We start from the raw sequence: 24,502 nt of genomic DNA, 5'->3' as shown, positions 1-24,502 counted from the left end.
AAGCATGACACTTTTTTACCTACATTAAAATGTCCCAAGAAACAGACAAGTGTTTTGTTTCGATATTTTCTTTCGATAAGTGTAAACATACTCAAAACAGACGTGTATTCATTGTGCATAGGTTTAGCTTTATTATCTCAAAATTACTGGCGTCATGTTTTCTCGACTCTCTACAAGACGGACACCTCTCTAAGACGGACAGTTGCGGCCGGTCCCGAAGGTGTCCGTCTTAGAGAGAGTTGACTGTATTTATAGTTACCAGACTGTTTGCATCCCTCTATTTTTTCGTATTTTTCTTCGAACTTTGAACGCGGGAACAGAATCGCGAGAGGGCAAAACGGCAGGTGCGAGAGAGCCGTAAAATTGGACTCGACATGATTCACATGCTACTGCATTTTTACTGAATGCTCTCGACCAATCACATGTTTCAAACTAACTCTAATATATAATAATGTTGGTTGTCGCACAAGATAATCGCCAACTACTCATTCTCGGAGCCACTAAATCATTATTTGTCGATCAGAACTGCACACTCGGCATAAATTCACAGGTCTCAATAGAACCAGCTGATAATGAACGAGAGAAAACACTCGACAACATTCATTGATTATTCTAGCCATAATTGATTTACCGTGATGCTAACGAGCCAAAAAGCTGGCTGCTATGGTAAACTGGTAAATGGCTTAACTGGACAGTGGCTAGATCGAGTCTTTTTTCTTCGCCAGTTAGATTAATACCCATATTTAATTACCATATTTCTTCAAAATGTACCTTATTGTTACTTATCTTCGCGGGCCTTAATTTCGCAATTCTCGCGATTTTCAAAATATCGCGAAATTTAAGACCCGCGAAAATTTATTCTTAACGTTTCTGACGTATTTTCAATTGCTTTAACGTATTTCTTGGCCTTATCGCGAAAAAATTAAGTCCCGCGAAATTTGCCTGTTCCATTTTCGCGAAATTAAGTTCCCGCGAAAGTAGTTTACACCTTCATCTTCTCCTCGAATGAAAAACTTTAATTTATGGTTACATCATGGTGAAAATGTACATCATGGACGAATAAAAATTTTTATCTTTAATTAACTTTACCCTAATTTGTCGGTCAACACCTCATGTCTTCTTGGTTGATGAACACATCTTCTTCATTTGATCAGGTGCATTACAATGAAATTAAAATACGGTACGTCAGGATTAAGACTAGCTTGAATCTTTTCTTGTGGTTTTTTTGCTATTAAGAAACTAAAATTTTGTCAAGGAAATTTATTGTTTACCCATTTTGGTTTTCCGATGTTCAAGTTCCATTTCTTTTTACATCGCGTAAAGCAAACACTATTCGCGACACGTACAGCAGCAATACATTAGAATAACAAAAGCAAAGAGACGCGGACCAATCACGAGTGTTAACCTTAAGACCTTTGAGTACACATCTCTTTTAATGGTGACAGACAAGTCATAATCGCACTCTTCTGAACGCTCTCTGCTGCATTGTGCTATGGTTGTTCTGGAAGACCGTATACTCAAGGAAGGAAAGCTAACGGCCATAACTTGTCAGTGAAAATATCAACGCTCTGCCATGAAGGTTGTTGCTATTTGCATTATTTTTATTGAGGTACGGTCTTGAATATTGTTGAAATTCTTAGCCTGTTCTAGGGTTGTCACGCTTAGAGAAATTAAGTTCGATATTTGCTTTACTGTTGGCTTTGAGAAATAGACGGCTATGGCCTTTCTTTTTTTCGACAGTTTGTGTTTTCTTCTGCTACCAAGGATTACTACGACAAAAGTAAGTAGACCTATACGGGACATGTATCTGCGGGATGTTTTGTTTGCTACGTTTATTTTGCGTAGCTTTAGTTATTTTGCTATTCAATAATTTACTTGTGGAGGGCAGAGTCGTCTTATATTGGATTTTGAAAAGATCAGAATGATTATAAAGGCGTTACCACAGAACGGGGAATCGAAGTGAAGAATTCCTATTGGATTTGTTCTTTTTAAACTGTACACAGCAGAATTAAATCCATAATTTGCTCGTCGCTGGCATATTTGAGACTTTTGACGCTAATCTTATTAAACAAGGAAAACATCAAACATCACAAACCAAACTTAGACTGATGAAGGTGTCTAAACTGGTCCAAGAACGGGTTTAATCAATGTTCGGGCTTTATTGTATGTAACAGTTGAAACTGTCCATACCGTGCGGTTTTTGATAGAAATAATAATGTTATCCGTCTGCGGAAATTCTACTCACAGTCATTTCGTGGCGTGACAGGGAAAACATGTATTGACTACTGAGATTCTGACATTTATTTTCAGTCTATTAACCAAAGCTAAAATACCCCTATATAGTGTTTATGACATGCACTTGATTAAACCTTTTTGGCAGGAGAGCATATCAATCAAACAACGGCAGAAAATTAGACTTCAAATGCATTTCTTTTTACCAGAAAAGCGAGTTAGATCGCTACTCGTACACTATCTTTCCGCAGTTTTACTTTGTATTTTTTAGGTATCTTTATTTTCGTTTTCGAATTGTATTTTTAATGGCTACAAATTTGACATTCGTTGGTGTTGAGACTGTATTTTCAGTTTCGTATACATTATATTTTTCCTCTTTTCTTTCGCAGTAAAATACAGCCTATTTCTTAAAAATTTAAAATTAAAGGAAACAACACTAAAGTCAAACAAGAATTAGGAAATTAAAAAGTTTGCGTTCATCATTTAGCTTTTAAAATGAATATCATATACATCGCAGTGTCAGATCATGTATACAGCTGTCCACCTGAGTTAACTTCTTGTTTTTCTTGATGAAAATATTTACCCAGAGTATTGCTCCCCGCTGACATTGATCAGGTTCAATATTTCGCAATACGCAAACTTTATTTTTAGCGTGAAATTCTGAAAAAAAATAACATGAGCTTTAACTTCAATTGAACGATTTGTTTCCGCCATACATAATGTACTTGTAAGTACTCTAAGGCATGTTTACGCAAGGCCATCTGACAGCAATTAAGGTTCTAATTTATTCCCTTTCTAAGAAAACAAAACCATCTTGTAGGAGAAATTGATTGTGACGTGCTAATAGCTGAAGGGGATACACGTCAGTCTATTATATTTAGCTAGATTTATCGCTAAGACGTTCATTTCCGCGAACAGGGTGTAATTAAATCATTTCTTTGAGGCTTAATTCAAAGGTGAGTGCATACAAAATCTTTTATGCAGATCACGAAATCGTCGATGAATTTCTTAATCCTGTTTGCACAAAATTCGCGAATAAGAAACTTTAGTAAACAATAATTACGTCGCCTCTATAAGCTTTGTTTTACCGCCATCAGTTCGTTTGTTATTTATCTTTAATAATCTGGCAGAGCAGACCTTTTCTAATCTGCCGGGGTCGAATATTGAAACGTAGAATAAATATAAGGGTTTTAATAACTGTCATAATTCAGTGTCTCGCCAGTCATCAGTATCGAATCAGTTTACAATATTGTAATATTTTCACAATTTCAAAACCGCTAAAAGCGATTTCAAGCAAAAACGAGAACTTTCTGGTCATATTATGTAGTAAAAACAAAATCTAACTTTATTATATACTTTATGAACTTTTACATTTCTCGTTGTATCATGTCGTAGAAACATCTAGTCATTTCTCCAGAACAATATTTATTTGTTTGTGTTGGCTAGATGTTTTCTACTCTTTAGGCTCGTATAAAAATAGCTACCAACCAAACCAGAGCATGGTAAAATTTACGCGCGCTTTTTTCTTTCATGCTTGTGCCGTAGAATTCATATGTATCCCGCTCTGGATACAATTCAGTAATTGTGGGTCCCTTTTGTGTGTTTCCGAGGTGAAGTAAAATAGTGCAGTAAAAATTCAAAGCGATGGAGCACTGAAAAACAATACGCACCAATACAACTGAACAAGTACCCCAGAATACAATATATCCGGTACACATGTTTTGTATTCTAGTGTCCGTATTGCTAGGCTTTAATGACTGATTCCTTGGAAACTCCTTTAGTCCCATAATTGTTTTGGAGGGGAGGGGGAATCAAAAAACCTGAAAAAATATTGCTGCAAAAGCAAAAAGCAAAAAGCAAAAAAAAAAAAAATCCAAATAAATTGTTTGCAGACATAAAAAAACATTGTCTGCAGGAAGTTGCAGCCGGAAAAATTGTTTGCAAATTCTTAAAAAAATTAATCCCCTCCTTCTAAAAAAATAATGGTCCGTCCCTTAGAATCTCGATATTTCCTTTGAATGATACTTTATTTATATGTTGAAAGGTTCGCCCTGTCTGAAAACTGGCATACAGTTGAAACACTCGTTTGCGCGAATGAGCTCTCAAAAGCGACCGAGTGCTGAAACAATAAAGTTTGGTCGCTTAGCAGCATAATATCTGTTTATATCAAGGCTGTGTGGACTGCAATTTCGTGTACTATGGTCAAACAGATAAAGCCTTGGAAACAAGATTAAAAGAACATAGAAGGGCGGTTCGTGTTGGAGACAACAATTCCAAGGTTGCACAGCATGCAAACGCGCTTGTCCATAGCATAGACTTCGCACACGCGATAATTGTAGGCAAGGCTCGTAATTTTCACGAGAGACTATTTCTCGAGGCCTGCATGGCATTCACAGAGAGACAGCAACGCGGGAAACGAACATATTGACATAATGTACATAATGTACTGTTAGTAACTCTAAGCTACATAAATTTACCACTATAGTGCTTCATGTTAATCAACAAATTAAAGCAATCCAAGTGTTATCCCACTTTCATTGCTGTGAATGCCAGTTATTTTGTATCTTCTCTGCTTTTATCTTTCAGACTTTTGTGTTGGCAAATCTTCTGGTTTGCACGCTGACCCAGACGACTGCAGGGCTTATTATGATTGCGCCAACGATAGAACACGCCATCGCACAGGATTATCAACCGGACTTATGTTTGAACCACAAAGTAAACAGTTCCTTCACTCGTGGGAAATGAATTGCCCAGTTAAAAAAGGTATTGCTATAATGTATAACTTTGACAACCAATAAACGGCCCACGTTTAACAGCTCTCGTAAAAAATGCTATTATTTATCAGAGTATATCTCAATTTTTTGTGCGCCCGCAAATAAAAGAAGTTGTCGAAACCTTGCTCCCATATCTTTATCCCATATCAAATCCATCATTGGCATAAAACCTCTTTTTCACTTTTTTCTAAGGCCCTCGCCTGCGGCTCGTATTCTGTCTACGCCATCTAGGGAGCGAAATGACGTATCTTTGATCTTTATCAGAGTAAAAGTCATAAGAACGGAGGTTTTATTCCCACATTTCATCATCATTATCATCATCATCATCATCATCATCATCATCATCATCATCATCATCACCATCATCATCAGATCCTTTATTAATGCACAACAAAATCTTAAAGCACAATGCCTGTGGGTTCATGTAATCAGCCGTCTGAGCAATTCTTTTTATTTGGCAGTGTACCGTGAACTTTGGACAAACGTGCCAGGAGACCAAGTGGATGATTTAATATCCAGCAGTTCCTACCCCTGTGCTCCTTCTAATACGCAGTTCATCGACACCTTTTGCCTTTACAAACCATCCAGCGGTGATTATTACGGTCAGCGGTTAAGGTCTTTCTTCAGAGCTCCAGAGACAGGCGATTATACCTTCCAGACTTCCTGCGATAACGACTGCCAGCTATGGATGAGCGACAATGAACTACCCGCCGGGAAACGCCTCATTGTTGATCAGCGCCAACATACCAGACAGCATGTCTGGGACAAGTAAGTCTAATTATAACTTAGGTAATATTCTTCCAGTATGGTTCCGAGCTTTTGAGAGTTAATAACACGTTTATCATGCTTTTCTTTGCAGCTCTTTTGCCTGTGTTTTTCTTTTCTAATACCTGTACGAATAACAGGAAATCTTGCCCAGACAGTTGGCAATCACAACGCCTGTTACATCCTAGCTGTTTTTTCGCGCGACTCCCGAAGTAACTGCACACCTGTAAAGCCTGGTTTTCCCTATCGACGCCAGCACCAGCGCAATCACGCAAAAAGGACAAAATTTGATCCTTGTGCTTGTGCATGCCGCAAGCACAAGCATCAAAATGCAATGCGCCTGTGCTTTTGCTTGACTCGAAGCCGTTTTCATGGTGAAATAAGAGCTGTTTTCCTTGCACATGTGCTTGCGTCGCTAGTGAAAACCAGGCTTCACAAGCTACCCTTCCTCTCCGATATTTGTTTCACATTCAAATGAATAAACAACCGCCTGTACCGCCGGTGCACAAATTTACGTGCAGTCAGAAGTACTTCTGATGCAGTATGCGCACTCTTTGGGGAAATATTAGCACGAATTAGCAATGCTTGGACTAAAAAATGATCAAAATGTACACCCCTCTGTAACAGACCTGGTGGAACCCGACCTGGTGGGTTATTTTGCTCTCCCTGGTGGAAATTTGACCTCCCTGCTACCTGGTGATTATCTGAAAAATCCCTGGTCGATTTTTTTTCTCCCCGGTGAAAAATTTTGTTTACCTGGCCAGGAAAAATCAACCGAAATCTTTCTGCTGGCTTAAATAAACAAAAAAAAAAACGACGCGCAGCAAAAATATAATTTAACTAGTAATACGTGACTCGCAGGGCCTCGCGAAGCTCTGGGTTGGGGAGGGGGGGGGGGGGGGTGTTATAAATAAGGAGTGGATTATTTGAAGTTGAACATTTATTGAATTGTACATATTCAATTTTCCACAGTAGGCAGAAAGATATATTTGTTAGAAATTTCAACGGGCATGGCCGCGACACCCTCGTTCCCAGGGTCTACTCCGCTTTGAAGATGGTGGCTTTTTCTGGTTCGTAAAGAGGTATAAAGCGTTGGGAAGCGCAGGCTATTTTCAAAATCATCGACAAATTATTGGATAGTCGCATTTTGGACATTTATTTGATGGCATTAAAAAAAAAGAAGAAGAACGAACGGCAGGAGGATTCGAAGCCTCCGCCCGCGCGCCCCTGATGGCGATGAAAGATTTATAGCCTGAATAGGCGTTGAGGGAGTATTATGTGGAGATCAATGTTATTTTAATCCGAAAAGAAAAACGATAAAAATGAAAGGCTCAGAATTCGAACCCACAAAAAAAAAGAAAAAAAAAAGAAAAAAAAAACGTACCCTAGCCGGATTCGAACCCCCGACCTCAGTTCCGAAGATCTGATTTCAAGTTCGACGCCTTACCATTAGGCCACCAGCGCGCGGCGGCCGTGTGACGTCATTTCCGCCACACACCAAGCTCACAAATATATATATATATATATATATATATATAGAAATATATATGACCGTAAACTCCACACGAGATTTCATCCCGCCTGATCCCTTTGAGGGACAAAATTATACACCCCGCTACGCTCGGCCTTCGGCCTCGCTTCGCGAGGAATAACTCGATGTAAATATAGCAAAAAGTAATTTTTAACTTTTACTATTGTTTTCGTCGCTTGTTCTGCTGTCATGCACGCCACTGAAGAGACAAAACAGATATGTTTCCTTTTATACTGTATGTATTACGAGCTTGTGAATGATTCAGAGCTGAGCGATTTGAACAGCGCGCGCGGCCCAAGATAAATGTGTGGAAGTATTTTTGACCCGGCTTTTTACAGCGTTTTATCGAATAACTACGCAGAGGATAATCAGCTTGACCCACATAATTCTTGGTGAGTATTAAGCGGCTTTTTCCCTTCGATTAAGCAGCCTCGAGCAGTTTGAGAGGCGCTTGATGTATAAAATATCATTTTTAACTTTGCAGCCCGCCGGCACAATGTGATGTAAAATACACGTCAGTTATTCAAGTACATTCAAGATCATTCAAGTGGCGTATTACGGTAAATTTTAATTAAGCTGCCTCAAATTGTAAGTACTGTCTAAATAGAACTTTGTGTAGCTTTCACCTACATGAAACTATTGATGCCTACGGCTGGAGCCCGGGGCTGGGGGACAGCAGTCATTAATTAACACATATTTTTCGTTGCTCGCTACATCCAAAAAAGAGATAATTTATTTGACATGTAAAAAATATAAGCAAACGGTTCTCTTATTTAGATTTTTTTATGCTTTGACCTTCTAAAAATGGATCAACGAATAAGGGCCAGCATATTAAACATTTTTCAACTTTGAAAGTAAACGGATGACACAGTTTAAATTTAGGTGCGCCCGTGCTAGGCAGCCTCTGGATCTGTCCTTAGCCTGCGAGCAGGCTCACCTTGGGGCACGCGCGAATATATCTTGGTGCACTCGCGAGTGGAGAGGCGCTGATTCTGTCTCTTGATGCTAGGCTCTTTTGATAATAAATATTATGCCATTTACCTTCTGGAAAAGTAATTTAACTTGTATTCAGATTGAGTCGAGAAAATAATTATAATCCCACGAAAACATCTCCCAATTTCTTTGAAAAACTATCGAATATCTGGCTGAATTAACGCTTACCTAGACTTTCTTAAAGACCTTCGACGCGCAGTTTAGGAATTTTTAGTCGTTAATGTATGTTTTGGCAGGTGTAATTCGTCGAGTGTAAGGTTGATTGCCTGGTGAAGCGCGTCCAGTTTCCCTTCCAAAAATAAGACGCTTTGATTTTAACTGAAAAGGTCTAGAAATAATCGTGGTTTATTAAGTTTACTTCAGTTTAGGTGCCTATTTGCATACGAAACTCCTCTTAAAACGCACGAAATGTGATTTCAGCCTGTCTATTTTTTTTCAAAATTTCCCGGGGAGGCATGTCTCCTGGAACCCGAGTAGCTAGCCTGTGAATAGGCTCTCGAAAAGGATTACGCGAGCGAAGTGAGCGGAAGAGTTCCCGAGTAGCTTACATCTTCGGCGTTCACACGATTGCATCTTTCAGATCCATCGTTACGTCGTTTGCATCTTTCAGAACCGTCGTTTCAAATCCTGCCTGCAGTCCTGCTAAGAACTGGAAAAGTAACATGCATCAAAAGGAAGTGTAATCATTTTCAGGCGATGATGTCAGTCCATCACCTTATATCATAAGGTTATTGGCGGAATTTGTTCTTCTGTTCGTCATCGCTTCTGCGTGCATTGCGTGCCTTGTTTAATACCCTGATGGACAAAAACGTGCATGCGAGAATTTCAGAGGATTTTAGGAATATAATCCCGGCGACTGCTTCAAGCCCAAGGGTTGACTTTTTACAAGTCGTTCGCTTCTCGTTTCTCGTTTTCGCGCTCTGTGTGCTCTTCTCTCTTTGCGCTTGCTGAGCACGACTTGTAGGCAAGTCTAGTCCAAGGGTGAACTAACCATGTCAATAGTAGGGCGACTCCTTGGCTCATTGCGACAATTATTTGCTAAATTTGACCCATTGCGGATCTAGTGGCGGTAATTCACTGTTCGATACAAAGAACTCACGGGGATCTCAAAACGGCCCGTTTGCCGTTTCTCCTTCGCCACTTTTCTCCGTGTATGAGCAGGATACAAAGAGTATGTTACTTCAGTTGTTTGCGTACAATGCGAAAAAAAAAAGACGGTGTCATCTACAGCCCTTAGACGACATCGGTGCGGAAAACTGTGCACGATAACCCCGCTAAGTTGATTGCATACTAGCTCACAGTTTGCATCAATAATTGGTTAGATTTAATATATCATCACCCTCCCTGATGGAAAAAAGTAATCAACCTGGTGGATTTTTTACTTCCCTGGTCGATTTTGTGTTGAAAACCTGGTGGAAAATCATGTGTCACCAGGTCTGTTACAGAGGGGTGTAAATGTTATTGGACAAACTACTGTAGAAAGTACAAGCGATAAACTGATCACTTAGCGGCCTATCGCTAAATTAGATAATTCACGGTTTATGCTAATTTCTTTTACTTGTGACAATTTTGTCATTCGGCGACCACTCTCCTTTTTCCCGCCAATATAAGAAAATTTTATCACTGAATGAACTTGCATTAATTTCTAGTAAATAAAGTTTCTTCTCTTAGTTCCGCTAATCAAACATCAAAAAAGATATACCTCAATGAAGGCAACCTGTATTACATGGAAGTATTACACAAGGAGAATACTCTCGGTGATTTTATGTGTGTCGGAGCGAAATTCCCCACACTTAAGAAGCAGCAGCCCATTTCATCAAGACATCTCGTTATGGAGAGAAAAGGTATGAAGGAAAAAGGTATTCGCATTACAGTGTACTGAATTAAAAAAAAAAAATCACCAATCACCACTAAACAAGTTCTGTTATTTTCAAGTCCCCGTCCATTCCTATCATACAATCATAAAAAGCAGAAGACTGCAAACGTTGTGACTACGGCTTATGGCATTAGCATTTTGTCTTTTCTATTTAATAACATCTCTGTTAAAATATATCGCGATTTGCACCATTTTACAATTATATGGTCAATTTTTCTAGGTTTTCTTTCAAACGTGAATTTATATCTTGTTTTTTTTTTACGTATATTGTAATTTCAATGTTTATAATAACAATAAACCACTCTCATCCTCTCTATAAAATGTTACACGAAAAATAATTGTATATTTAGCCAAAAACCAAAAAGGCAATCTAACCCCGGTATGTACGTCATTTTCAAATATTTTCTTTTTCCTACACAGAGCTGAGCCTTCTCAATTGCAGCGGAAGTGAGCAAGGTTTACAAAATGTGAAATGTCAAGCAGAGGCTTGTGAAAGTCCAGAGAGTCTGGACGAAAAGGTAAACTAAAATTTGTTCAAGAGTTTTACAAAGAATTGTTTTGTTAAATGTTAATTTGGGTATAACTTGCATAAAATGCAATAGCCTTATTATTTAAAACCAAGCACCTAGTTCTCAGTGTTGGTTAAGGCAACCTTTACTAAGGAGGGACGAAGAAGTAAGGAAGCAGGACGACAGAGTGTTGTACAGTCTAATAAAAACGCACGGAAGTCATTACGTTCCTTCCATGACCTTTGGCGAAGAAAATAACATTCCACTGTTTATTTTTACGAATTGTTGGGGATCTTGTTTATTCCCTGTGGCTGGACTCAGTTTCATTCTGTTTGCGATAATAGATAGGTTAGTCAATACGAACCTATTGTGCTTTGTTTCTATGCTCAATCGATCTTAAAAACATGAAATAATCTGTTGGAGGGTGCGGTTAATTCTGATTACAAATCTGCTTTCTATGATGTAAGATGCATAAATGTAGCGTAAGATACTAAAGAATGTGTTTCGTTTTACCTCTACCTTTATTTCACATTGCTGCGAACTTGTTTTTGTCCAAATTAGATGTGTACGTTCAGGTGTGAGGCATTGTAACGTAACTCTATATTGACCTTTGTATTTAGCTCAAAACCTTCAAGCAGTCAATGGACACGATGATGAAAAGTTTGAAATCAATACCTTCAGACCAGTCCCCTTCTTCGCTTCGGCAAATTGTACAAGTCACAAAGGTAACTTGTATTGTGAAATATTTCTTTAACATCACCTCAGTACGCAGACAATCGTCCAAGTAGGAGAGGTCGAGCCTCGTGGCTCATACGGCCGGTGCTAAACTCTGGCTTTTGTACCATGAATCGACTAGAAGTATCTGTACTCCCCTCTGGTTGGGATACTATTTAATCGAAAGGCTACCCAGAACTTGATCCCCCGGTACCGATTTATACACCTGGATGGAGAGAGGCACTGTCAGAGAAGGCCCGAACCGCTCTATCCGGAGTCCACCATTAGACCACCGCACCTTCCTCTCAATGCTGTAGGAAGCTGGGACATATTATGAGCCCCAATTACACGGCAAAAAAAGTTTGGCACGGCCCGGATAAAATTGGCACCCGTACCAAAAAATGGCACTGATACCCTGTTTACACGTACTTTTTTCTACCGTGCTAAACTGCGTTAAATAATGTTTTGGTGCGGGTAAAGGGCTCAAAACCTTGGCCAGCGTACGCGATTCTGCCTTAATGCGCATGCCGCTTATTCATTTAAACGTCACATACGAGTCGCGCATCTTTTCGCCTTGTTCCCAGAAGACTAGAAAAGGGTGAAGGTATATGATTATTGTTCAAATGGCAGCAGTAAATGGCAGCAGTGATGGCTTGTAGCTCCCCTATTAACGACGACGATTATTTGTTTGTATTATTATTTTATTCTCGCATATTTCTATCAACTCCTTACATCATGCTCTTCCAAGCAGAATTTTAGCTTTCGACTCTTAGTGTCCAGAGTCGAAAGCTTAAATTCTGCCTTGGAAGAGCATGATGTAAGGAGTTGATCCAAATAAGGCGAGGAGAATAAAACAGTAAAGAAAATAATCGTCGTCGTTAATAGGGGAGGTACAAGCCATCACTACTGCCAATTGAACAAGAACCATATACATTCACCCTTTTCTAGTCTTCTGGGAAAAATCCGAAAAGATGCGCGACTCGTATTTGACGTTTAAACGAAATAGCGGCATGTGTACTAAGGCAGAATTGCGTACGCTGGACAAGGTGTTGAGCCTTTTACTCGCACCAAAACATTATCAGTAACGCAGTTTTGCACGGTAGAAAAATGGACGTGTAAACAGGATATCAGTGCTATTTTTTTGGTACGCGTACCAATTTTATCAGAGCCGTGCCACAAATTTTCTGCCGTGTAAATGGGCCTTTCGGTTTTTTTTTTCCTTCTGCCTCTTGAGATGAGAGAAAGACAATCTTTGGGGAAGGCCGAAAAGGAAAGTGTATGTTGTTTTTGTTTTTGTTGCTTTATTTAACATTTGACTCCTTGTTTCTTTTTTTTTGTTTTTTGTTTTTTTTAAATGCAAGGAAAGCACAGAGGCTATAAATGACGTTATGGAGGACAAAAATAAAGAGCAGTGGCGTCGGTCTAACAAAACGTTAGCGATTAAGATAGCTGAGATCACAGAGTTATTTGGAAAAGGGTTGGCTGGCAAATGGTCAAATGAAACATCTCCAGTTAGCTCATCGGAGGACAACATTGGTGAGAACATTTTATTTTCTCATGGGCCTTTTTCACCCAAAAGCTTTATTGTTAGAATATTCTTATATTCGCTGCACAATACTCCTACTTTTGTTGTGTGATGTTAATTCTTTCAACTTGGTTTTTGATGAAAACGATGTAACCAAGTTAATTACATGTTTATTATCTAATCCCCAGACTGCCAGGTAATCTCTCTTAATATGTAAGGAGAATAACAATTTCGACTACTCTTGATATTAATCTCAAAGTTTTGTCGATGTGGCTAGCAGCGGACACACTTAGTAAAGTCAACAAATGGAAATAAGTTTTAGTATCTATAATTGTCATGAATTGTAGATTATAACACTAGTAACACTGAATGTCTCTTCTGTGCATTAGCTTTGCAGGCATCAGTGTTGTCTGATAACTACAGATTTTCAATGTCCAACATGGACAAAAACTGGCAAGGGATTAACGATTTCCTTACTTTGAAAATGGCTGGTGAGTGTCGAATAGTAACCAGGAACAATTTTTATTATATGAATATTGCAACGAGTTATTAATTTTGATGATTTAACATTTGCATTGGTTGCTGAATTATTTCACATTCACGCGCTCTTTCACTGAGCTGTGTATCTGGAACTGCGGAGGTTAATGGGTAACATTTTTCTCACAGGACCTCGGAACAAAACAAAGGCTTTTAGTGTCATTTACAAGAGTTTGCATAAAATGTTGCCATCGACTCCAGCAGAGGTCGCAAAGTAAGTATAGTTGTTATCCAATGGATTCCAACAAGCAGAGTATGTGAGCAAATACTTCACAAAACAGTTATTTGCATTTTCCTTCGTCCTCCTGACTGTTAAAAGTTCGTGTAGTGTTCAATCGTCTTATGTATTTTCGCTTACTCACCATGCGTGTGTGGCCTCAAGGAAGTAATACAGGCCTTTAATTTAAACATATTATACGCAATTTAATTTCGTGAAGTTTTTCTAGCGATCTAGTATTGTATAAGTATTTCCAGAATAAAACATATTTCGGATTATTTTGCTTTTTCAGTGAAAAAGAAAGCGAAAATGCACATTACGAGCTTAACAGCCGCGTCATTGGAAGTCTTGTGATCCCGCCGGCAGCTCATAGTCAAGAGCTGGATGTTCGTGTCACCCTTCAACACGTGAAGGTAAGTGTGCCACTATGGATTGACAAATGAAGATGTGTATGCTATGGAATTTATTTTTTTTACATGAATCAAGAATACAAGTATGAAAGATAACTTTTTCTCTCCAACAAAAATTGTTTCTCTTGAGTTATAGTCTTTATGATACTATTTTTTACCCAATGAACCAAAAGTTTGCGCTTTCAGTAGACCGTCCACAGCCCTCTATTTTTTCGTGTTTTTTCGATCGATGAGCGCGCGGTGAGAACGGCGAGAGAACTCGACGCCAGCACAAAACGGAAGAAGCAAGGGTCAGTTACAAAAAAAATTTACAGTGCCCAAGCTTAGTGAAGACGGATTATTGGTTTGTTTATTATAACTAGAACTGCAGTTTCAGTTGTGTTTGTTGTCAGTGAGACAAACAACCAGTGAGAAGAATTATAATATGTTGACTTTTTCAGTACAAATCAAATGCAACGCTGGTGCCGGTCTGTGTGTGGTGGGACTTCACTGGAGGGTGAGTGTGATCTGGATTTAATCAGCAAACAAGCAAAGATAACCGCAGCGCGGCAGCAAGGAAATTAGCCTTAAGAGAATTCCAAAGTTATCGCGAAGTTTTTTACTGGAAAAAAATTGCGATGACGTTCGAAGATAGCCGGAAGTTTGCCGAAGATATTCTGCAAATTTGTCAATACTGATTAAAATAAATAAAACTTAATCACGTGGGGCGGGTTGCTTGAAGGCCAATCAACAAAAACCCAGCTTTAACAGTTCATTAACTTCTTTTGTGCAAAAGCGTTTTTCATTGCCACTGCTTCTTAGAGTTTGTGACCAGACAACGTCAAAATTGGAGGACAGAAATTTCATATAAACAGAAAATCTCACTGAAAAGTCAGTCGTAAAACTGTAATCAAAATTCAAGCTTATCCTGGATTAGCATATTTTTGCTTTAAACTACTGAGAATTTCAATCACGGTGAATTACTTACCTTTAACACTGACACAAAATTGGATAAAAGTAAACGTGAGTTTACACGTCACAAAGATTAAACCACACTAAAAATTTACTCTCGCGATATTTTTAGGAGTGTTAACGGCAGTGGATTGTGGTCAACGAAAGGATGTGAGGTGGATGCTTCTGCTTCAAATGAAACACATTCCGTCTGCAAATGCGATCATCTCACAAACTTTGCAGTGCTGATGCAGGTCACGTCAGATTCAGACCTGGAGGTAATGAAATAAGGTCATATAGTTACTTGTACTTATCCTAACTGGACAATATTCGTATGTGATGGTGTAATTCTCTACTTTCGGGAACTTCCTTGCGAAAGGGGCGAGGATGCCGGCTCGTGGTCCCTTTTTTAATGGTGTTAACTGTAGATTTTGGTCTAACTTCGGGTGTTCAGGACAGAACGCAAATGTTTGTAGTCAGCAAGGTATCTCTTAATTGCACGCAACAAACTAAAGACCGCCGATGTATCGTGCTGATGATTGAGAATCTCACATGAAAGCTTCAAAATTTTTTATATATGTATAAGCATTTGACGACAATGTCTTTATTGCCATTTTAGTCACTGTAGCTTTTAATTGTGTGTCTATTTTAGAATGTCTAAGGGGTCAAATAGAGATTGAGCCACGCTCAGAGTGGGCTCCTTTTTGAGGTTTCATTTTAAATTTTGCCACGAGCGTTCTCGCTCCTTTAACACGGGAGTCTCCGTGGGCAAAAAAAACTTCCGTGCGCGCAAATGTTGTTTGAGTAACTGCTCTACCCCATCATTATTTATGATATAAAAAGACGGACGTTCCTTTCTTAGGTGCATGAGTCCCATGCTGTAGCTTTAGAGATCATCACTTACGTCGGCTGTGGATTGTCACTCGTTGGAGTCGCCCTTACAGTCGTCATCATCTCCTGCTTGTCGTAAGTTCGACTTTTTTTAGTTATTTGATCGCCTTATCATTTTAGATGGTCAATTTTTTAAGCTTTTAATTCAGAAGTGAGTCTTTCTGAAGAAATATAGTCTTTCTTCAGAAAGACTTACTTGGTGGTTGGATGGTTGCATCTCAGGTTTGCTTTAAAGTAACTGCGTGATGCAACAATGGGTCATATGTGCCTGTCCTGATTTGACTATGTGACTGCGTGATGCGGTTTTAGTCCAGACCCACATCAATTTCACCCTTGCACACCATTGAGTCTCCAGTAGCTCAAAGGTAGGGCATCCGACTAGATTACAGGGATTACGGAGGGTTCGTGTGTTCAAAATCCTATCTGGAACTCGTAAATAATGTTTTCTGAGTTTTTCAGATAATGCAAAATTCAGAAGAACCTTTAAAAGATAAAAACTGTAACAGACGTGCTGGTTCGCTTAATATAATTTGGGATATATTCATTTATACTCCACAGCGGTGTGCGTTCAGAGAGAAACCTTATTCACCTAAACCTGGCGCTGTCTATCGGGATCTTTCAAGTAATTTTCCTGGCAGGAATTGAAGCAACTAGTAATGAGGTTTGTTAATCGACAAAAAGTACTTTTAAGACCAACATATCATCAACAAGGGCATGTAGTAAAACCGGGAACACCGGAACATCCCAGAACAGTCCGAAACACTCTTCCAAAAGCTCATCCTAACCACCAAAAACACTAACCTCTAACCAAACAACCGATCGCTAACTTGTATCCCTAATCCTAACCGTAAACTAACCATGTTTATGGGTTTCCGTTATTCTTTGTTTACGACATGCTATCAGTAAGTGTCACTTCTATCCTTAGAGGTTAGGAGAGGTTTGCCTTCTTCATGTTGTTGTTCTTGTCAGTGTTAGTTGTTGGTGTCCCGGCTGCCCTTGTTTATTGTCAACGTTGTTCTTGTTGTTGTTCTCGTTGCTGTTATCGTCGTCGTTCTTGCTGTTATTGTTGTTGTTAGTGCTATTGTTGTTGTTTTTGATTCTGCTGCTGCTGTTTTTGCATAAGGTATTATTTTTCTTCTTCTTCGTCATCTTCTTGTTCGTATTAGTGATTCAGATAGATGATTTAATTAACTTACGATTTCAAAATTCGATCTATTCAATTTCCTCTTATAGGTTGCCTGCACGCTGGTAGCGGTGTTACTTCACTATTTTCTGTTGGTGTCATTTGCGTGGATGCTAGTTGAAGGCGTGTATCTCTACCTTATGGTCATCACTGTTTTCGAAAACAGCAAAGAACAACTGCGTATGTATGGATTATGCGCATATGGTAAGACCAATAATTTATTGCTATGATCATTAATAATCAGGTTTATAATAATGCACTTGTGGTTTTTATACAGATACGTCTCAGGTTGCTGGTCAAACGTCAATGTGCCTCGCACAATTCTATACTGTTATCTATATTTATAAATGGTTATTAATTACCAACAAAGGTTTTAAACCGTGTGAATGTTTTGATGTTGCTTCGTAGGTTTGCCTGGAATTGTTGTTCTTATTGCTGCCAGTACTGCGCATGATGGTTACGGCACAGACTCCAGGTATAAAACACGAATTACTCTCACGCAAACGGAAGGCACTCATTCGAAGGAAGGCAATCATTTTTTTTTTTTTTTTTACTGTTCCTGACAAATTTGTCCCAACAAAACTTTTATAAAGGGTTCAGCCGGTCGACACCGGTTTACACCAGTAACTGCATTCAGTGTGTCCAACCGGATAAGATGAAACAAATCTTTCATTTTTGATAAGGGCAAAGCAATCTTGTTCTCGTTTATTCTCATTTTTTTAAATTAAGAAAATTCTCCATTAGTCATCTCTTATTCAAATAACTTAGAACGTCTTATTGTTCCTAGCTGCTGGCTGTCAGTGGCAAACGGAGTTATTTATGCTTTTGTAGGACCGGCATTGGCGATAATCCTGGTGAGTAGAAATATACTGACCAAGAATACCAAGCGGTTGTGTGGGCATTCCTTTACAACTACAATGTTAATTTAAGTTTTCATTGAGAGCTTAACGTTCCGTGTTCATCAAAACTTCCTGCTGAGGTACTCATCATCTGCTGATCACTGATCCACTTCTGTTTTCCAAGTATGTTCTGAGCGAACAAGTGAGTCTACATTCGAACAAAAGTGGCACTACCGGAAATTATTCAATGCTGTATTATGAAGCGAGTAGGAATTGAAAGTCCCCCACAATATAGTCTGCTCTGAGTCCCTCCCAGTTAACCGCCGACTTTTCAGTCAAGTTGACCTTAAAATTTTGCTGGTACACGTTTATAGTCCTAGTTTGCTTCCCAAAAGCGCTACTCAGAGCCCCATGCCAGGACTCGTGCGAGCTCATTACTGGACACTATTATGCCTACAATTCCAGCATCTGGTGCCTGAAATGGCAAACTGTTTAATTATTTGATCACTTTGTCTTGAAGGTTAATACAGTAATCATTGTCATGGTCATCAGAGAGATCATTAAGATACAAACAAATGGAGTCTCTCATTCAACAAAGTTTGACCTTGTCAAGTAAGTAGGATAGGTATGATTTTTTTAAGGCACGCAAAGTATGCCATTATTAAATTTCTTATAAAATGTCAAAAATTCTTCGTTTTTCTTGTACATGGCTGCTTGCATTCCCTGCTATCTGAACACATTGTCTTCCCATTCCTTAATGACCTACTTGCATTTCTGATCGAAAGCCATTTTGGTTTTCGTACTGTTTTGGCTGCTGGTAGGTCATCTGGGGATGGTCTGTTTAGAGGCTCCTTGAAACGCTCCGCCCACATTCTAATAAACCTGATTACTTCTAATTTCAAATCATCAGATCTGGAGTCAAGTCAGCAGTCGTTCTCTTTCCATTACTCGGCATTACGTGGCTGTTTGGTATTTTGGCACTGGACAGTAACACCATCGCGTTTCAGTACCTTTTTGCCATTTTCAACTCCTTGCAAGGATTCTTCATTTTCATATTTCACTGTTTACTTAACTCAGAGGTAAGATAATGCGACCTTTGTTCTTGAATTTTGATGTTCTTTGTCAGTATCCTAGATAACTTAATTTACATTTTTTTAACTTTTGTATTAAAGATACAGAAAACGTGCAAAAAGCAATATGGAATTACACAGAACTTTAAAGTGGCATTCAAACGACAAACTAAAGTTGGCAAACTCATGTTGGCAAACTCATGTTGGCAAAGTCAAGTTGGTGTGTGTAAACGACACAACAACAGTTGGCAAACTGTTGGTAAGAATAGAGACAAGTTCTTTTTGTCGCCAACAGTTGGCCAACTTGTTTTACGTTGTTGCGTCGTTAACACACACCAACTTGAGTTTTCCAACTCGAGTTGGCCATAACTGGCTGTCGTGTGAAGGCGGCTTAAGACACATGAAAGAACTGTTGGGAGAATTACGCGGAATAGACAAATGATTTCGTACTTCAAACAATTCCCAGGTGTTATACGGGATACTTTTCTTACTCTGTCTTCTTTTGTTAAGGTACGGAAGGCAATGCAGCGAAAGAAAGAAATCTGGTCCAGCCGTCGAACAACCTTCTTCTCACCTTCGTCACTTACTCCTTCTTCTAATGCTGCTGCTCCAACATCCCATGGAGCTACAATATCGGTAATTATGTTCGATATTTGTTAATTTTCTGTTTAAAGGGGCAGTGTCACTATAGTTAGTGCTACTTTAAACTCCAATGAAGGTGTTGGTATTAACTTCAAATCCAATTATGGTGGCCTGACCTTGCTTAAACGTTTAACTTAACAAGTCATTAAAATGGTTAAACAGTGGTGTGGTTACGGGCTGGTGGAAAAGAAATGGCCTATAGAAACTTGAAAACATCAAGTTTGACAGTTTTACTTGGAAGAAAATTACTTAAGAACCATTGATAACTGTTTTTCACTTCTTGGAGAATGGTTTTATGCCTTATTCCTTAGTTCTTCAAAGGTTATTTTGTTGATCCGCGAGTGCATGTTCATAATTCTAGCATTGTTTACACAAGAACTTAGAAGACTTCATTCGTGACACTGCCCCTTTAACAGAAGGTTTTAATTTGGCACAAAACTTGCAAAATCGTCCAGTAAGGACATTTTTAGTTTTCCTTGTTATGCGATGATGTCCCTACATTTGTATTATGGTCACTCAGAAAAGGTTTAATTATTGCGGCAATGAGTAGACGTTGAAAGTAGCGCGTTCTGTGTGATCGGTTTGTTTGGGGTACATTAATGGTCGATAGGCTAGCCGTCTGATTGTTTATCATTATTTTTTTAATATATTTTTAAGGATGTGAACATGATGTCGCTCTCAGATGACACCACTAACAGCCGGTTGCATGGTGTTACTGCTAATCCCAGTCTCCGATCTGAAGAGAACGGTCACCACTACTCGGCTGAAGAAGCAGTCGTCAAACCTAATGGCACTAACAGTGAGCCGCGATGCCCATCGCCAGCTTGGCTTTCCAGGGAACCCAGCCAAGGGTCTGCAAAAGTTAAATTGCCTCCCGTCACGATTCCAGTCAATAAAAAGAGGAAGCACCAAAGAGTCACAAACAAAAGCCCGAAACAGAACAACAAGGGAAAACTTAATACAGCGATAGAACCCTTACAAGAAGAAACCAACGAATCAAATGTAAACGCTTGAAGGCATTGAAGAAACATGATTGTTAAATGACATCTACAACTCTACAGCCAACATGGCAATCCATTTGAATAGCGTAATTTTAGCTTGCACCATCTGTACTCCTTCTGACGTCTATATTCAAAGGCAAATCATTATTCGTACATGTTAAATTTCCTTTTTCCTCTTTGTATATACCTATTTGACTCTTGCAAAATGTTATAATTTTGGTCAAAACCTGTGATGAAAATAATATATCCTTAATCCATGTATTTACAAGAAACACCCTTATTTATGATCATGACTACTGTAAAGATAATTATATCCCGTTCATTTTATTAAGTTTTCGTATTAATAACCTGCCAAAAAGAGATTCGATTTGGCCTGTACAAAATCTAATGTATAGAACATATAATGACAGTGGGTTAAAATGGAAGAAAAATAATTTACCTTTCTAGCAAATGTCTATTAAAATAAAATATCTTGGTTCATATCACGTTGTAGCATCAGTTATTGATGTCTGTTTGCCCTTTTTTATGTGATCTTTTTCCGAGGACTCACAACTCCCAGGTTTCAGTTTATACCCGCGCCCATATGGGGTTATAAGTTAATTAGTTAATTGATTGAATGCATCAAACGCTTCTAGATTGTGGTTTCCTTATTTTATTTTTATTTGAGTGCAAGTTTCCAAGACATTTTAACCAGTTCTTTTTTTTATTTTCATCGCAATGACTGTGTAATGTTTGTTTACACTCGGATGTTTTGGATAAGTTCTGGTTTACATGTCACATGCTCAGAAAGGTTTACAGCTTAGGTAAAACGGATAAATCTCGGGGTTTTATCTGATTTATCTTCTGTTGCCAATTTGACGTTCAAACCGTCGTCTTTTTACCTCTTTCTAAAAGAATGGCGAAATTGATCTTTTTGCATACGTTATGTTCTTCTTCTGTCCTTCGTCTTCCATACTTTCAAACATACATCCTTTATTGTCAAAAATGCTTCGTTTGGAGGTTTTGACAGTTATGATGAAGTGGTCAAGTATTCGAGAAGGCAATGAATTTCTACACATTACAGACCCATAACCAGGATTTTGCATAGGGGTGTGCGCGAATGAGCGCCTCAAGTGCGATAACATAGGGGGGAGGGGGGGCTGGGGGTATCCTCCCCCAGGAAATTTTGAAAAAATAGGTTTTCTTAGACAGCATTTCGTGCGTTTTGAAGACAGTTTGTTAAAAAAAAGGCAGGTAAAAGTACAGGTAACAACGACAATAATTCTGGTACATTTTTAAATTCAAATCATATTTTTCGAAACAGAACCTTGAAAACGTCATTTACAATTTATTTAGCTAACAATGGCGGCAGTACATAGGAGGAAGACAGGAAAAAGATTTGTTTCTTCATTTCAGTGTCAAATGGTAATTACATATATCAGCCAGAGTCGGTTTGTTGATCTTTTAGCACTGTGGCAAGCTCCAACCTTCTTGGGTGCTTCCGAGCTCAACAAGAACCCAGTCTCCTCTCTTTTTGCTAGAGCCTGGGAAGATTACTGGTACTTCGAACGGTTCGACTATAAAGGACATTAGGTAGAATGTATCGTTGAAATAAACCTAGAATCACACAATTTTGTCCAAAATATACCACACGAATGTACAAATGGCGGGCCTTCAACCCAAAAGACCTAATTAAATATAAAATGTCGAAGTACAGAAATACCATTTCCCTTTATTTATTTATTTTCAGTTTTTTTTTCACAATGACCGGGCTTCTAAGGCTCGTGGGGGGGGGGGGGGGGCAACAAACCCCACTCCCTACGGGCCTGACTGATTATGAAATTATTTACATAAATGCTTTAAAGTTAGTACCAGATCATGCTATGTTCATTACATCGCAAATAAAGGCTCTCTTGATCTTTAATGTCGTTGTACTTAAGTGTCGCCTGAATAAACTGTCAACCTTACGTCTTAAATGCAGGTATTTGGTTCTTGATCCCTTTGTTTCTCTTGTTGTCGTAAACTGTCACTTTAAACACTGAGGTCGACATAACTGATAATTAATATAAAAACAATTCGACATTAAATAAATAAAAAACTCGCTTTACATACAATCTTAAAACTCCTATAACAAAATCATTCCACTTTACTGTCGTTGTTGACGTACGATATTTAAGCAATGACAGCGAGTCGCACCTTAAAAACAATATTTCATATTTGCTCATTGATTTGCTATCGAAGCCATTAAGAGAATGTTTTGTTTCCTTTGAACACAAAAACAAAACGGCTAATTACCAGAGCAAAACCAATTTGTAGGTGACTATTGTAGGTCGCCCAAGGGAGTTGTGTTTTGTAGTGTTTTCAATGCACTTAATGTGGCCTGCCCCTAATGACAGACTGAATTTCAATAAAATCCAAAGCAACCATATTAGCATCTCTGTGTCCGTAATAGTGTGATTTTAGACTATTTTGTATGCCTACGCCATGACGTTCGACGCGTCGCAAACGGTCTTAGACGGGAAGAATTGACCAACCATCGGCTGAAACATCCAGGTAACATTGACTTATTTGATTAACGTCCATATTAAGTATATAATTCATGACTTAACATGCGATATGTGACTTTTTAGTGTGATTCTTTAGTCATCGAATGTTGTTTGCGTTTACTGGAAATTGGTAACCATACTAACTTTTTTTATGCTATAACTATGAGACGCCCTCCCTCAAGTGCTACTGAAACGTTTGCTTTTTTCTGTAGTTTAGGAGAGATAAAGATTCACAACTATAAGCTCGTTTTTAAGATCGTAGATTGAAACCTTTCAGAATAAATTATCACTTATGACTTGCTATAATGAGAATAACATTTGTAGTCCTGGACACTTAGTTTATTTTCATTGTTTGAACGTGTAAGCTTCAGTGGAATTATCATATAGTAACGAAGCAACTTAGTTTTACCGAGAAAAATCCAAGGCGAACTGTCGATGCATTCAAACCCATGAACTTTGCATTACCATTGCATTGTTTTGACAGATGGCCTATCCGTAGTTGGACTGAAAATGTACGCTTCACAAGCTAACCCAAACCTATAAATGGAGATAAACTCGACAAAAACCATTTCAAACAGTGGAAGTCCTCCTAGAAATTCAAACAGTAAAATAATTTTTTTTACAGAATGAAGCGAGTTCTATCCATTCACAAACAAGGAAAACTGAAAATAAAGCAAGAAAATAAAGCAAGTTCTGTAATAGAAGTTATCTGTTCGAATAATAAAAAGAAAGAACAATTTACCTCCTACACCCTAAAATGATGAATGAGCTGGGTAGAAGTCTTTGTAATGCTTCATTCACTAGAATCTACAATAGCTGTGATTACCAAGTTATACTGAAAACGTTACATAGAAGCACAGGAATGCAGGCGCAATAGCAGAGGATAAACAAATGGCGGCCCACCGATACACCTTCACCCTGTTCCCCACCAACACCCCCCCACCCCCCTTCTTCCCGCCCCCGTTCTTCTCTGACTTCAACTGTGTTTGCAGTAGAAGGATTTCATTCTGAAAGCAATGTGTAGGCAGTAATGAAATGTATGTTAACATATTTTGGTGGAAGCGAATTTTGAATATGTGTTTACCTTAAGCATGACCGTAGTAGATTACAAACTCCAATGTCAACCGCACAAAAGAACAACAAGGACAAAATTACAATATACTCCAGGTTGGTTTAATATTTGGATTATTGCTGAAATTATTCATCTTTAAGTGACCTACTGTACACTGGATATGTACGCCTTTATTATGTTAATGTAAAATACGTCACCCTTTGATTGAGACAGCATAAAAATAGAAATTGTTATGACTTTTGAGACTATAGGCTCACAAGAGATAT

The 24,502-nt window shown here is 38.6% G+C and overlaps 1 pseudogene across 1 annotated transcript; it reads left to right on the top strand.

Moving 5' to 3' along the window:
* Window positions 1–1,448: 1,448 nt before the first annotated feature.
* On the top strand, window positions 1,449–21,121 carry LOC144644121 (uncharacterized; annotated as a pseudogene). The gene is made up of 22 exons (XR_013569047.1): window positions 1,449–1,609; window positions 1,741–1,780; window positions 4,819–4,995; window positions 5,468–5,774; window positions 9,967–10,139; window positions 10,592–10,689; window positions 11,301–11,405; window positions 12,756–12,930; window positions 13,309–13,416; window positions 13,586–13,670; window positions 13,966–14,086; window positions 14,524–14,579; window positions 15,147–15,291; window positions 15,876–15,979; window positions 16,463–16,565; window positions 17,138–17,291; window positions 17,496–17,562; window positions 17,875–17,941; window positions 18,447–18,538; window positions 18,837–19,005; window positions 19,507–19,632; window positions 20,296–21,121. The product of XR_013569047.1 is annotated as an uncharacterized LOC144644121 (transcript).
* Window positions 21,122–24,502: the final 3,381 nt, after the last annotated feature.

The sequence above is a fragment of the Oculina patagonica genome, chromosome 2 (genome assembly GCF_052425735.1).
Source record: "Oculina patagonica isolate OP01 chromosome 2, crgOcupat, whole genome shotgun sequence".
NCBI lineage: Eukaryota > Metazoa > Cnidaria > Anthozoa > Scleractinia > Oculinidae > Oculina > Oculina patagonica.
The sequence above is the reverse complement of the archived record's forward strand: the minus strand, read 5'-3'. Positions and strand labels throughout refer to the sequence as shown.